The 13,848-nt window shown below is 40.9% G+C and overlaps 1 long non-coding RNA gene across 2 annotated transcripts in view; it reads left to right on the top strand.

Annotated features, from left to right (window-relative positions):
• The first annotated feature begins 975 nt into the window (after window positions 1–975).
• Window positions 976–13,848, top strand: part of LOC145430143 (uncharacterized) — an 18,086-nt gene continuing 5,213 nt past the window's right edge. Inside the window, exons 1-3 of one of the 2 annotated variants that reach the window (XR_013910564.1) lie at window positions 976–1,235; window positions 1,313–1,472; window positions 5,353–5,846. This is a non-coding gene — a long non-coding RNA (uncharacterized LOC145430143). Of the gene's footprint in view, window positions 1,236–1,312; window positions 1,473–5,352; window positions 5,847–13,848 lie in introns of those variants that run through there. The other variant, XR_013910563.1, reaches the window with a different exon arrangement.

Below are 13,848 nucleotides of genomic sequence, written 5' to 3'. Positions count from 1 at the left end.
GAACAGAGGCCAAAACCCCAACAGGGAGTCATCGGGGTGGCTCCCAGTCACTCAGGTTATCTGATTTGGGTTGTGTGATTGTTGGGGTGGGGTGGAGCTCTCCCTCCAGGGTTTATTGTGTCACTGCATGGAGCAAGAAAAACAAATTGCATCAGTTTTAAGACACACTCATTAAAATAAAATGGAAAACAATTTGGGGGGGGGGGTTTACCTCACCAGAGAACAAAAAACATTTTTTTTACCTGATGTTGTTCTACAAATTTTTACGGTTTGCTTCTGAGTCAAAGGTGGGTTTGTAGAAGAGAAATACTGTGCAAACTCTGTGTCGATTTTGGAAATGAAACGCACCAATCTGTAACTCAACCCGAGGAAGTGCGGTCCTGAGGTGGACCTGAAGGTGCAGGAGCAGGGTGGAGGCCCAGACGTGGTATGCAGGACCCAAGTGAGAAGTTATTTTAAGCAAGAACCCTTCTGGAAATTCAACAGCAATGTCTGCTTCCACTGCTGTTCATCACCGGCGTCGCTCCGCAGGCCACCACGTAACAATGTGAACCATCCAGTGGGTGGAAAAACTTTGCTCTTTAATCAAATTCTAAAGCAGTCGAGAGTGTGGACTGAATATCTGTTTGCCAAACAATGAGCTTTATGTTTGCAACCAGTGCAAAATATAAAAGGTTTTCAAGGGGAGTTCTCCTGTGAAAACAGCTGTAAAATGTTGTTTTTTAGCTCCAGCTTTGACAAGTCTGAGAACAGATCAAGTGATCATGACAGTATTGTAGGTGTGCCTTGGGAAAAAAAACCTTTAACAAACTTTTAAATGTGCAGCCTAGTAGTTAGGGATGGGTATCGAAAGCCGGTTCTTGTTGAGAACCAGTTCCCACTGTTTCAATTCCTTGGAATTGTTTGCCATTTTTGCAAACGATTCCCTTATCGATTCCAGTCGCCCCGAATGACGTCACCACGTTGCGGAGCGTCATTTACCTGGCAGGAAACACGGCGGCTCAAACGCTCAAAAGTTTGGTTATACTTTACGAGAGCGGATGACAACAGGGCAACTTTCAATACTTGCAAAGTAGATATTTCATTTAAGGGAGGAAACACTACGAATATGCAAAAGCATTTGCTCACAAAACACACGATGACCTTAAATGAATGTCGTGGTTTTAATTCAGCTCGTGAATCTCAACCCAGCAGCAGCGGTAACGTTTGCACGTCCTCTCCCGTTAATGCGGCAGGTAAATAATCAACTAACAGTGCATATTATGTTAGCGCGATCTGCCTTATTACAAACCTGCCATTACTGTGCATGTAGGTGACCATGATGAGAGAGACAGAGTCTGGCTGGCGCTCGCTGGCAGTTCTCGCTGCAGTCTACCGGTAGCGTCTCCTTTCAGGCCAGGATAGACGAATGTCACCGAGCAGTGACTAAGTTTGTGGTCAAAGGCTTGCCACAGCAGATGCCCCGATTTTCAGTAAGTGAATGTGTTTAATTGTAGGCAGGGACATTACTGGATATTCTTGTGCAATTGCTACAGAATAATTTATGTTATACTTTGTTATTGCTACAGAAGAATGTTTATTTTATTATTTTACATTTACAATTTTTTTTCCTGGGGACCCTGTGACACCCCATTGAAGAGCCATAGGCTGGATCTCTTAAGATCTCACTGTTGGGTTTGTAAGGCCATGTTACTCCTAAATTTCTATCTTGTTCAAAGAGAAGATATAAAACAAAGTTCTAAGCTAATCGACCTTAGTGTTCTCCTTTTTTAAAAAGAATCGATAAGAGAATCGATAAAGAATCGAATCGTTAAACAGAATCGAAAATGGAATTGGAATCATGAAAATCTTATCAATACCCATCCCTACTAGTAGTTCATGTTTTTTCCCATTTGAATGTGAGAAACGTTTACGGATAAAAAATTTTAATGCCATTCTGTCAGATGATGTGAAGGTGATGTGAAACCAGTTGAAGCAAACATCGACCTTCAAGCCATATTGTGAGCAGTAGCAAAATCCTCAAAGTAATGGCTCAAAAAGAAGAAACGAAAGCTTGTGAAATTCCATGGTCACCTCGACTTGCAACAGAAAAGGTGAAATGATTTCAATTGCAGGGGGCAATCCTGGTTTCTGAGACCAAGGGTGCACTTACATCATCCACTGAAGAATAAATGCTTTAAAAAGTGCATTTTCTTTGCGGTGTTGTACATGTGCAGCAGCTTTACTTGATTTAAAGAAGATCAAACATTTTTCTTGTTTGACTATGTCAAGAAAAAGTCAATGACAGCTATGCAGTGTCCTACACTCTAATATGAATGCATACATAACAGTACTGTCCTCGCTTCTACCATGGCGTTGTTTTTGTTTTGGCACAGGAAAACAATGTGCACTTTGCACAGGCCTGAATCATACTAACACATCTCCTGTGAGTTCACTTGACAGTTTAGACACCAGGAATGTGACTTGTTTACAAAGTGAGTGGGTGTTTTCATTGCTGGTGAGGAAGATTTGCTGGGATGTGGCTAATTTCTGGCACTATCTGTTCACAGTTTAGTCTCAAACCATTGAGGAATGCTTGAGTCAGAGGAGGACAAAGACAACAAAAATCACGGGCTGCAAACATTACAGGAAAACAAACTTGGCATGCCTCCATGGCTGAGCAACCAGGGTAGATTTAGCGTTTTTGTCTCTTTTTTCCCCCTCTTATCGTCTTCCCTTTGGTCCATCTTAAACTCCAGCATTTGCACAGAGCGTGAGGTTACCAGATAACCAGGCTCAGCTCATTCACTCCTGTGTTGTAGGTCACACTCTTAATGTAGACTCTTTCTGGGATTTGTATTTTCCCACTTTGAATTTCACCTCTAAGAGTAACTGAGAAACTTTATAAAGTCTGCCTGTTACACTGAACGGATACTGAGGGACTAGAGGTCTACGACGAACTACTATTAAGTGTCCTGTTAAGTCCTTAGATAGTGTCGCAGTTACTGAGGTCTTTTTGTTCGTTTTCTTACTTTTATTCTTTTTAAGAACTCAAAGTGGGATCACTAGTATAAACCGTTCAAAGCAACATGTCTTCTCCGAAGCTGAAATTTCCCCGTTTACCATTGAGTATTAAGTCTGTGAATCCAGAAGGATCAGGATAAGTCTGTGATCATGTTTTGGGAATGTGATATTTATTTGTGAACATTTTATTCCATTTTCTGTCGCTATTCCTGCTCTGGGTTATGTGGTCAGCACTCTAAACATAGACCTCTAGACCTTCCTTTCCCTGAGGCACCTCTTCCTGCTCTTCTAGGGGGACACCAAGGTGTCCCAAACCAACCAGGAGACATTATCTGTCCACCGTATGCTCAACCTGTTCTAGGGTCTCTTCCTCAGTCAGACATGCTCGAAACATGTCACCTAGGAGACATCCAGGAGGCAGTCAGATGCCCAAGCCACTTCAATTTACTTGTTTTGATGTGAAGAAGGAACAGCTCTACTCTGAGCCCCTCCCAACTGACAGAGCTCCTTAACTTAACCTAAATCTAAAGCAGAATTCATGCAGAGTGTGTTTGCAGTCTGCTGGCTGTCCGGGGATGGCCCATCTACCTGCAGTAAGCTCTGTTTTCAGGTGGAAGCAGTGCAAAGTATGTCATACAACTGGTCTCTGGGGCACTTTTGGTTGTGTTCTTGTTGGTTCGTCACCCTGGAGAGGAACGAAGTTATAACAGTCACTGTCCAGGCAGTCACTGTCTGTGCTTTTCATGCTGTATTTTTCTTTCAGTCACTACTAAGACCTCATGGCCGTAGGGGTGAGGTGGGTAGACAGACAGCTTTGCTCTTGCTTCACAACAGCAGAATAGTACACTGTCCACATTACTTAAAACTATGCATCAATCTGTCTGTTAATCTCGCACTCCCTTCTTTCCTCATACGTAAAAATGAGCTGTGTCCTAAGGTGAGGATTTCAAGGATTTAAAATTATGTAAACTCCTCCACTTGGGGCACAACTCATTACTACTCCTAACCCATAGTGGGGTTTTCCAGCAGAGAAAACTTCAGGTGGTGTTAAGTTTTCATCCCAGCTGTTTCACACTTGCAGAGTGTGCAAGCGGGAGGTCATCACTTGGTGAAGTCAGCAAAAACACAGCATTTGCAAAAAGCAGACCCTCTGCACTTGGCAGCCCCTACAAACTCTGGCTACGTCCACACTAATGCATTTTATCTCTGTTTTGGCCTCCCGTCCACACTAATCGCTCATGGAAAACGCAGCGTTTTCAAAACGCTCTCGAAAACGCATACATTTGAAAATGGTGCTGTCACGTCGCAGTGTGGACTAAAACGATGACATATGTTAGTCATATGATGCAGTCATGTGACCAATTAAACTAAGATAGCGGAGTAAATAAGCGGCAGACTAAATGAGGCAGGTCGAATCTTCTTGTGTTTCACGCATGCGCAGTACTGGAACATAAGCGTTTTCAGCCATTTCAATGTGGACGCGCAACTCTGTGAAAACGACTAAAAAAAACGTTAGTGTGGACGCAGAGAATTTTCAGATGAAAACGCAGTTTTCAAATCTATCTGGGCTAGTGTGGACGTAGCCTCTGTCTGAGAAGAATAAGTCTGGATTACTTCTGAGAATGTGAGCCAGGCTCTTCCTACACTTGTACAGGGACCACCACACACCACACCCCAAAGGATGAAGTCCTCACACACTGTTCAATATCATCTAGAGGATATTTGTGAAGCTATGTTGCAAAATGTCAAATCTCACAGCATGAATGAGTCCTTAAAAGATTCTGGGATCCAGATCAAAAGCTCATTTAAAAATAAAGTCCCGCCTTCATTAACAACGTTCATGCCAGTTCATCCATAATGTTTTTGAGGGTTGCTTCTAGCAAACAGGCAACCAGACAAATAACCTCCTTGGTGGAGATTAAATCTCAGATACTAACACTCTATTGTGTTTCTTGTCCCTCGGCAATATTTAAGAAAACAGGGGGAAAAAACTCATGCCCAAAACTTTTTCATACCAGTTAACCAGTCCCAGTTGGATGTATTTCATTCTCAGAGTTTGTGTTCAATGATGGAGGGGTTGACTATGAAAACATTCCAGTGTTTCATTCCAACAATACATATTCACCATTAAAAACAAGCAACTGAGTAACACTCTTCCCAAAACAGTGTGGTCAATAACACTAAAGTGGAAACATCAAGCAATGAGTACTGTACATCAGAGAGCAGTGAATCACAAAGCGTGGACGTCTGTGTTGTTGGAATAAAACCTTTTAGTTACGCTTGGCTGTATCATTTCTACAGCCTAGTGTTAGTTTTTCAGTGTTGACGTTTGCTCTGTTTCTCAAACAGATTATCTGTCCCGAGGGAGACCAGCGAGGAGCAAGTTTGGTATGAGATAGCTTTGCTAAAGTGTGTGTATAGATGGCTGTCACTGTTAAAATCATCATTCCAGTGCCTGTCTAAAAGAAGCCTGTGGTTCTTTGTTTTGTTTTGTTTTTCATCTTACACTCAAAATGAAAGTGAAGGCAAGATTCTTAAGTGGTTTGGGCCTCAAAAATATATCTGCAGGATCTGATTCATTAACTGGATAGATTTTTTTTATTGTTATTATCATTCTCGGCAGATGGACACCCATCCCCGAGCCTGAATCCGCTGGAGATTTCTTCCTTTTAAAAGGGAGTTTTTCCTTCCCATTGTTGCCAAAGTGCTTGATTTTTGATGATTTTTTTTTTTTTTTGGGGGGGGGGTTGTATTATTGTATGGTCTACCTTACTCTATAAAGCACCTTGAGGTGACTGTTGTTGAGATTTGGTGCTTTATAAATAAAACTGAATTGAATTGAATTCTTCTTTTGGCCCGTTCTTAAACCTCTAGATGTCAACAATTTTTTCTTTCCTGCACTCTATTTGAAATACATACAATACTCAAAGTTACAGAACTCAGTGTTACGATCAAGCACATACCATTGTGATTCAGTGCAGTCAGATATGTTGGTACTAGCCCATTAGTTGTACAGAGATAAAGTTGCTACATTAAAAATGCCTGTTGTCATTAGGCTTATATGAGATCATTAAAAAAACGAGTCCATGCCTCCATCCCTGCTATGCGATGAAGGTCTCGTCTGCAGTCACTTGAACCTCACCTGCAAACACACCTGCCTCTCATTCCCTTGAAGTAGTTATCAGCAGTCAGTTGTGTTTGCACAGCCACACAACTGTCTTCTGTCTTCTTGTTTGCTTGTCTTTTGGGAGGGGATTGTATTTTCATATTTATTTACATGCAGTGACATTTACTTTCATGGAGGTCTATGCCTTTATTTTTTTTTATTTATAAGATAAAATCAAAAAACAGCGAAGGTAGAATATTCACTGTCATGGAAACCACCAGATACTGTACGTGGACTCACTGAAGGTTCAGTTTGGTGAGTTTATTTACAGTGAATGATGCACAGTCGAAAACACAAGAATAATGTTAGTGATACTCAAACACAAAGCACTGCTCACCGTATTCCACAAATAGGTCTCTCCAGGAGAAAACATGCATAAACATGCTCATTTATTCCAGATATTATTGTAATTACTTATTGTCACTAGATTACACATGCAAACTTGTCTCTGGACAGCTGACAGTGAGCCAGTTAAACAACAACAACATGTGGTTATAAGTTAAAATTACACCAGCTAATGTTAGGCTCAAGTGTCCTAAAAATCACACTTTCTAAATAGTTTCTGATTACAACAATGTTAAATCCACTTCCAAGAAAGTTTTTTAATGTTAGCTAAAAGCACCAAATTGAGGCTAACAGCAGCTAACAGGGGCGAAAACCACAGCACTTACCTGCAGACACGTTCAAGATATACTCAAAAAAATAATCAAATATACTCATATAACAAAAATATACTCAAAGAAGAACAGTGGCCAGACTTGTTTGTCCTACAGCAGCTAACGTAGCTAGGGTTATGTACTTGAACTGAGAGAGGTAAGAAAACTGAATTCAGTTTACTGCAATCAACAATCTTGTGACATGTAGCGGTGAGATTTTACACGCTGTGCCTTTGAAGTTTCAATATCTATGAAACTGAATACAGTAATGTGTAATTCATCAGCTGCATTCAAAAACTGCAGCTTCCTTGGTCTGATATTTTTCTGCAGTCATGTCTAGCTTAGAAGAAAAAGTGTAGCTGTGGATCAATCGCTAACATTAAAATGACTATCCCATTTTGTAATGCAGAGTCTGTTAGATTATTATGATTCACTGAGAAAGCTGCTGAGTGGACTTGAGTAATCTGTCTGTGAAGGTTCTCAGTCATCCAGGTCATCGTAGTCAAAGGAGCTTGCAAAGAAAAGCGTCTGGACTTCTTTAAGTTATTTGAAGACGTTTCACCTCTCATCCGAGAAGCTTCTTCAGTTCTAAGGTCAAATGGTGGAGAGTACCTCCTGTTCGACTCCCATCACCCTCTGGAACACAAACTTGGAGTAATTAGGACCCTACACCACCGGGCAGAACATGTTCCCTCTAAGCCTGAAGGAAAAAAGAAGGAACACACACATGTAAAGGAAGCACTCAAAACGTGCAGCTATCCTAAATGGGCGTTCTTAAAGTCAGCAAAGAGGCACAGAAAAGAAGACCAGACACCAGCGAGGGAGGATAAGAAAGACAGACACAACAACATTGTCATCCCCTATGTAGCCGGTGTATCAGAGAAACTCAGGAGAGTTTTCTCCAAGCATGACATCCCGGTGCATTTCAGACCCAGCAACACGCTCAGACAAAAACTGGTTCACCCGAAAGACAAAACGCCATAACACAAACTTAACAATGTGGTGTATGCTGTACAGTGCAGCGAGGAATGCTCAGACCTCTACATTGGAGAGACCAAACAGCCACTTCACAAGCGCATGGCACAACACAGAAGAGCCACCTCCACAGGACAAGACTCAGCAGTCCATCTGCATTGTAAGGATACTCTTTCGAGGATGCCAATGTTCACATTTTGGACAGAGAGGACAGATGGTTTGAAAGAGGAGTGAAAGAAGCCATCTATGTCCACTGTGAGCGACCATCTTTGAACAGAGGCGGGGGTTTACGACACCAACTCTCTGCCATCTATAACCCAGTTTTGAGATCCCTCCCCAGACGCCTTAACGCCCACTAACATCCTGGGCCACCTGATCTCAGGAATTCACATGATAAGGTGGGGCCAGGTTTCACAATGAACACACCCGAAACTCTGGCTGATTGGGACCCACGCCCAGTTTCACACCTTGGCTCAGGGGATTAGAGGAACATCAGGGGGTCCTTTTGTCCCTCTTTGGGGGGATACTCCCACTAGGTTTATATCTGGGACTCTCCACCATTTGACCTTAGAACTGAAGAAGCTTCTCGGATGAGAGGTGAAACATCTTCAAGCAACTTAAAGAAGTCCAGACGCTTTTCTTTGCAAGCTCCTTTGACGACTTGAGTAATCATTAATACATTTGCCCCACCTTGGCTTGTCCTACTGCAGGAAATCTCAATACTGTGAAATAGGGCTATTGTTACGCCATAGCCTTAAACTTTAACCCTGCACAGCACTGCCCCAGGGCAACAGAAAGTTTTTTTAAGACAGTACATGTGAACTTAAATGATGCTAACCAATCAGAGTGTTTGGGAAAGTATCACATTTCTGTCCAACCACCACTTCCAGGTGTAGGGGCAAGTTGAAATGTGGTCCTAAATATAAAATTGCACAAAGTCTGTGCAATCCCAAAAAACAAAACAAGAAGATAGGGCAAGCCAGTGGTGGGATATCTTAAAAGTATGAAAAGAAGAGAAACAAGCAGAGATCCACAGCTCGCATTCCAGATCAAAATCTTATCTTGGACAATACAATATAATATATCACTCTGGCCAACATCACCTCAGCTAGTCGTGGCAGATGGCCACCCCTCCCTGATTCTGGTTCTGCCGGAGCTTTCTTCCTGTTAAAAGGGGATTTTTTCCTTCCTGCTGTAGCCAAGTGCTACAGCAGTTGGCTGTAGCATGAAGGGCATTCTCTGTAGTGTTCTAGGTTCATTACATTACAATATAGACCACCTTAAGGCAAACTGTTGTTTTGATTTGGCACAGTATAAGTAGAACTGGATTGAATTGAACACGGCAAGATGCAGGGTTCCTGTGGACATGTGTACCTCTGTTTTACAGCACAGAAGAACTGTTTTGGAAAGTTTTACACAGAATGACAGCAGCGTCTTACAACATGAGAATAAATAAAACATGACATCAGACAATTCAAACCTAAGTCCGTATCAAGTCATATAAGGAAATACGTTTCAAGTGTTTTTCAATTCTTTGTTTCAAAATGTTTGGAAGACTTTCTGATATTTGTATTGCTTTCTAACAGTTGTGTAATGATCTACGAGTTAATAATTTTCTCTTTTGTTTTACACCATTGTTGCACAAATATCTTGGAGAGGGGATGTCTGTAATATAAAACTGTTTGTCCTGGCAATAAAATGGCCCAAAATGAGTCAGAAAATTATGTTTAATAATTTCCACCATGTTCCATCAAAATGTGTGCGCTCTCACTCCCTCTCACTTTGTGTCATTTTTGGAAAATAAGAACTGCTGCACAGTACCTGCTCAGCCACAGGTGGACAGGGACAAACAGTCAAAGCATTTAAACCAGGATTTATGATGTGTATTAACTCCATATGGTCCAAAAGTATCACAACCATTCTAAATATATTTCATTTCTAGTGTGAAACTGTAGGGACTAGTTATTCTGGGAGCCCTCAGCAACTGAAGAGACAGACATTCCTCTCAGGACCTACCTTCAGTAGTTTCTGCAGGTTTCAAATGTGTTCATATGCAAAAAGAAGCTTTTTGGTGAATTTGACACTGTCAGGTTAGTGCAATTACTTTTATATGCCAGAAACATCAGGCATGCAGTAATACAGACTCGGCAATTCATACACACTCAACATGTCTCCTGTGTGAAGTCTGTTTGCTTATTTGTGTGTGTCGGCTCAGTCTCGCCATGAATTCCAGCTAATCGTTCCATTTTCTTCCAGGCCGCTCTCTTTGTTTCCCCTCGCCTGTAAATACAGTGGGTGCAGACATTAATGTCTGCCCACATCTGTCCACTGTGTAATCACAAATTCTCTGGAAAGCTGCGGCTAACTTTCAAATTAGTTTATAGAAATGCTAGATAAGCATCACAGGCAACAAGATCATTAGGAAATTTTTGAATTTCAAAACATTTTACGCTAAAATGCACTCAGTTTTCATCAACGGCAACACCAATGTTCAGACTGAGGATAACTTGCAACAGTTTCAGGAAAGACTAAGTGTGTCCTTTAGCCTACTTATTTCTGTTGCCATGGTGGGAGTTTTGTCAGTTTAGTCATCTAATGTTTAAAATGAAGTTCTATGAGAATCTGTGCTATACGTGGTGTGCACATCACTTCAGTCTTTGCACTCTAACTTGTCTGACAACTTCAGGAGAATGTTGGCAAAAGCACGTGCAACTGATTAGTGTATAAGATAATCTGTAGAATAAAAGAGGATGGTTGAAGTCTTAGTTCAGACAATGAGATAATGTTTTTTTGTGGTTTTTGTTTCCCATAACAGGAATGTTGTTTACATGGATTGGGCAGTGTTTCAGGAATGCAGGCTGTTCTGAGGAAATGACTGTTGTCTCCAGAGGGAACTTCTACCGGCTGACTGGAAATCCAGAGGGAGAAAGGTTGACAGGGAGAGACTTTAATGGCACATTCAAAGGTTTCCTAGGAAAAGGAATACAATCTCAGATTTAATGGCATCCCCATTATTAGGTGACTTGGCATTTCGTTTAATTTCTCTCCTTGAAATTGAAAACAAAGAGTGGTAACAGCCCAGTGAGTTGTGCCATTTTTCAGTATGACGAGAGAGAGGTTTGGTTTTGTGTAAGTACAGAAAACAAGAGTTGATTATTTGCTTTTCTGCCCACACAGAGTTATAGATTGCTAAACTGTAGGCTGGGTGTTTCATCCTGTTTGATGGAAACACATAATTCTCATTAACCTGACGTTGAGTCAGAGGGGGTTTGCGGATAGAAGAAAGCGGCGGCTGGTTAACTCAATTTTCCCTTTAGATCATTCTTATAGAGTGCAGAGAAGAATAAGTGGATAGAAAATTATTCTTAATGAGCAGCACTGATTTCAGTTTTTCTGAGGCTCATTAGGTGCAAACTGTGGTGCCTAAAATATCCAAATCCTTTATAGCTTGTTGCCTGTCAGTGGGATCAATTTTAATGTTTTAATTCTTTGCACATTTGTTGTTTTTGTATTTATCTGGCTACAGTATATGTTATTGTTACTGTATGTATTTAAATGGTTATCAGCTGCTGGTGTAATGTACATAACAAAGTCATAAAATATTATGATATTTGGGAATCCCCATATGCCACTCCCCTTATTGATATGTGTTGTCAATACAAACAATGGCAGTGAGAAACATAGTTTTGAATAGCTCTATATGGGATTATTATCATTTAAAGAGAACCCGAATGACACCCTGGATTCCAACCCAGGACCTTCTTGCTGTGAGGTGACAGTGCTAACCACCAAACCACTATGCTATTACTGCTATAAGAAACACTGCCCTGTTGCATGTGATCAAACACCTACACTGGGGCCTCATCAGGCAACTATGACTTTCAAGCTGACAAGAAGTCATTTTTTAAACATACTTTTTGAATTGAATATTATTTTAAAAATCAGTCTGGCACTCCTGCAGGATCCTGAAACTTTTTATCGCTTTGACAGCTTGTTAGATGGGCAATCTCTTGCAGCTGTTCAGAAGCCTTCAGGTTGAAGGTGATGAGGATAATTTTCCACAAGATGAAATTCTCCAAACACAAATGTGCTTCCATATAGCTCCAGTAAATGCATCCCACTCTAGATATCGAAAAGTGTGGGAAAGGTCCAAACACATTGTTCAAGTTAAAGAACTCCAGGCAGTTTCAAGAGAGCAATCAAGTCAACAAAGTCACCAAATAAAGAGCACCAATATTGTGTTGCTTTGTTCAGTTTTCTCTGATGGAACGTCTTTTGCTTTTGAGCGTGTTTGAGTGTTAAACCTGCAACAGGCTGGCAACCTAGCTATATGTGACAGCTGGTATAAGCTCTGCCAATGTTGAGTCGGATAAGCATGAGAAAAAAATGGATGGATGGAGTAGATAACAAATAAAGTAAAAACAAAAAAGGAAAGGATGTCTCACACAAATGCTTTCATTTCCAACTACAGTTAAACAAAGGCTTTTACCACGTGTAACATTACTAAACACTACATCAAGGGGGGCATGAACAAGAACCCATGTCTAATCTCCTCACTGTCATGACAACATCACTAAAAGGAGGGGCAACATGAGCCAATCAAATTTCATGTGGGACAGGGCCACCCCTGGCCCTCCCTTTAGGCCTGACCAAAAAAAATAGTCTACCTACCTCAACTTAAAGCACTCATTAAAACCAAAGAGTGCATTAGGAAACCACACAAGATTGAGTCAACAAGACAAAACAGTCACAAGTCAAAGATACCTAAAAAACTGCTGTTGTTTTTATTTCACTATTACAAACTACTGTTGCTTGAAGTTTAGCAGTTTAGCTCTCTGGCAGTAAGAAACTGCTGCACATTTCACATGAACTTGAATAACAGGCCAAATTCTAAATTAGAGCTCAGGGAAATATCTGGTGCTGGATTTAAAATAACGAGTTAAGGTTTAAACAGATACAGAAGTACCCAAATTAGAACTACCATCACTGCAGTTTCCATGTGATGACACAGCAGTCCTGTGTCTACATTTTGTTTGAATTAGAGAGAGAGCAGTCTGGATGCAACAGCGTGTTTTTGCCCGATCTCAGAACATTTTATGTGCCCTGTATTTGTCTGACCTAAGCCTGAGTTGTCGTTTCCCAAGCAGTCCCTCTGGTTTCCTGAACTACCTCATGCCCGACTCACTTGCTATCTAATGATCTTTGGATCTTTTGTCATGTCTTGAGAAACAGGTCTTTCCCATGTGACGCCATTAAAGCAAGTGTTACTTATTTGGGCTTGTGGAAAGGAACAAGGTTCTTATCATTTTAAAGCTGCAGCACACACAAACAGCTCAATTAAACATTTCGATTAACAAGATTAGTCAATGACATTTTTTTCTGCCATCTACAAATGAAAGCAAATAGATGTTACACAGTGTATAAAGCTTAATGTGACAGTACTGAAATGTACATGGCAATGAGTATTTACTACACGTGTCTTTCAGAAGCCAAAACCCAGTCACAAACTGCATTCTGATGTCACATTAGCACACATTTACAGACCATTAGTACAGATGAAATATGATGCTGGCTCACAGAATCACTTCTTCTTTGTGTAGTTGCTCCAGGCTGTACGTCAGTCTGACTCGTTGGATTTCTGGTTTTCCATTTTTTTGCCAGCGTACTGTTCATGTGTATCACTGCTGAGTGGACTAACAAGTAAGTCAAATATTAAAATGTCTGTCAGTAAGAAAAGATACTGGGTTTGGATGATAAACCCCGTCTTTTGGGACATTACCGCTGTCACACCGAGGGTAAGGCTGTGTTGACTGGTCAGATGGCTTACCAAAAACACACATAGAAAAAAAGAAGAAAAAAATAAACCAAGGCAAAAGATTTTAATGGGACTTTCCAGAAGAATGTAGAAGCTTTTTGAGTCCAGCCCACTGGAATGTCCTTTCTTAACCAGCCTTTAGTCTATGCTGTTTTAGTAAGAAGTATTAAAAAAGGACCAGAAGAGTAAATGTGGAAGCCAACGGAGACGTGACCTCTAATCTCAGTGTTGGT

This window comes from Astatotilapia calliptera, chromosome 7 (assembly GCF_964374335.1).
Source record: "Astatotilapia calliptera chromosome 7, fAstCal68.1, whole genome shotgun sequence".
Taxonomy (NCBI): Eukaryota; Metazoa; Chordata; class Actinopteri; order Cichliformes; family Cichlidae; genus Astatotilapia; species Astatotilapia calliptera.
The sequence above is the reverse complement of the archived record's forward strand: the minus strand, read 5'-3'. Positions and strand labels throughout refer to the sequence as shown.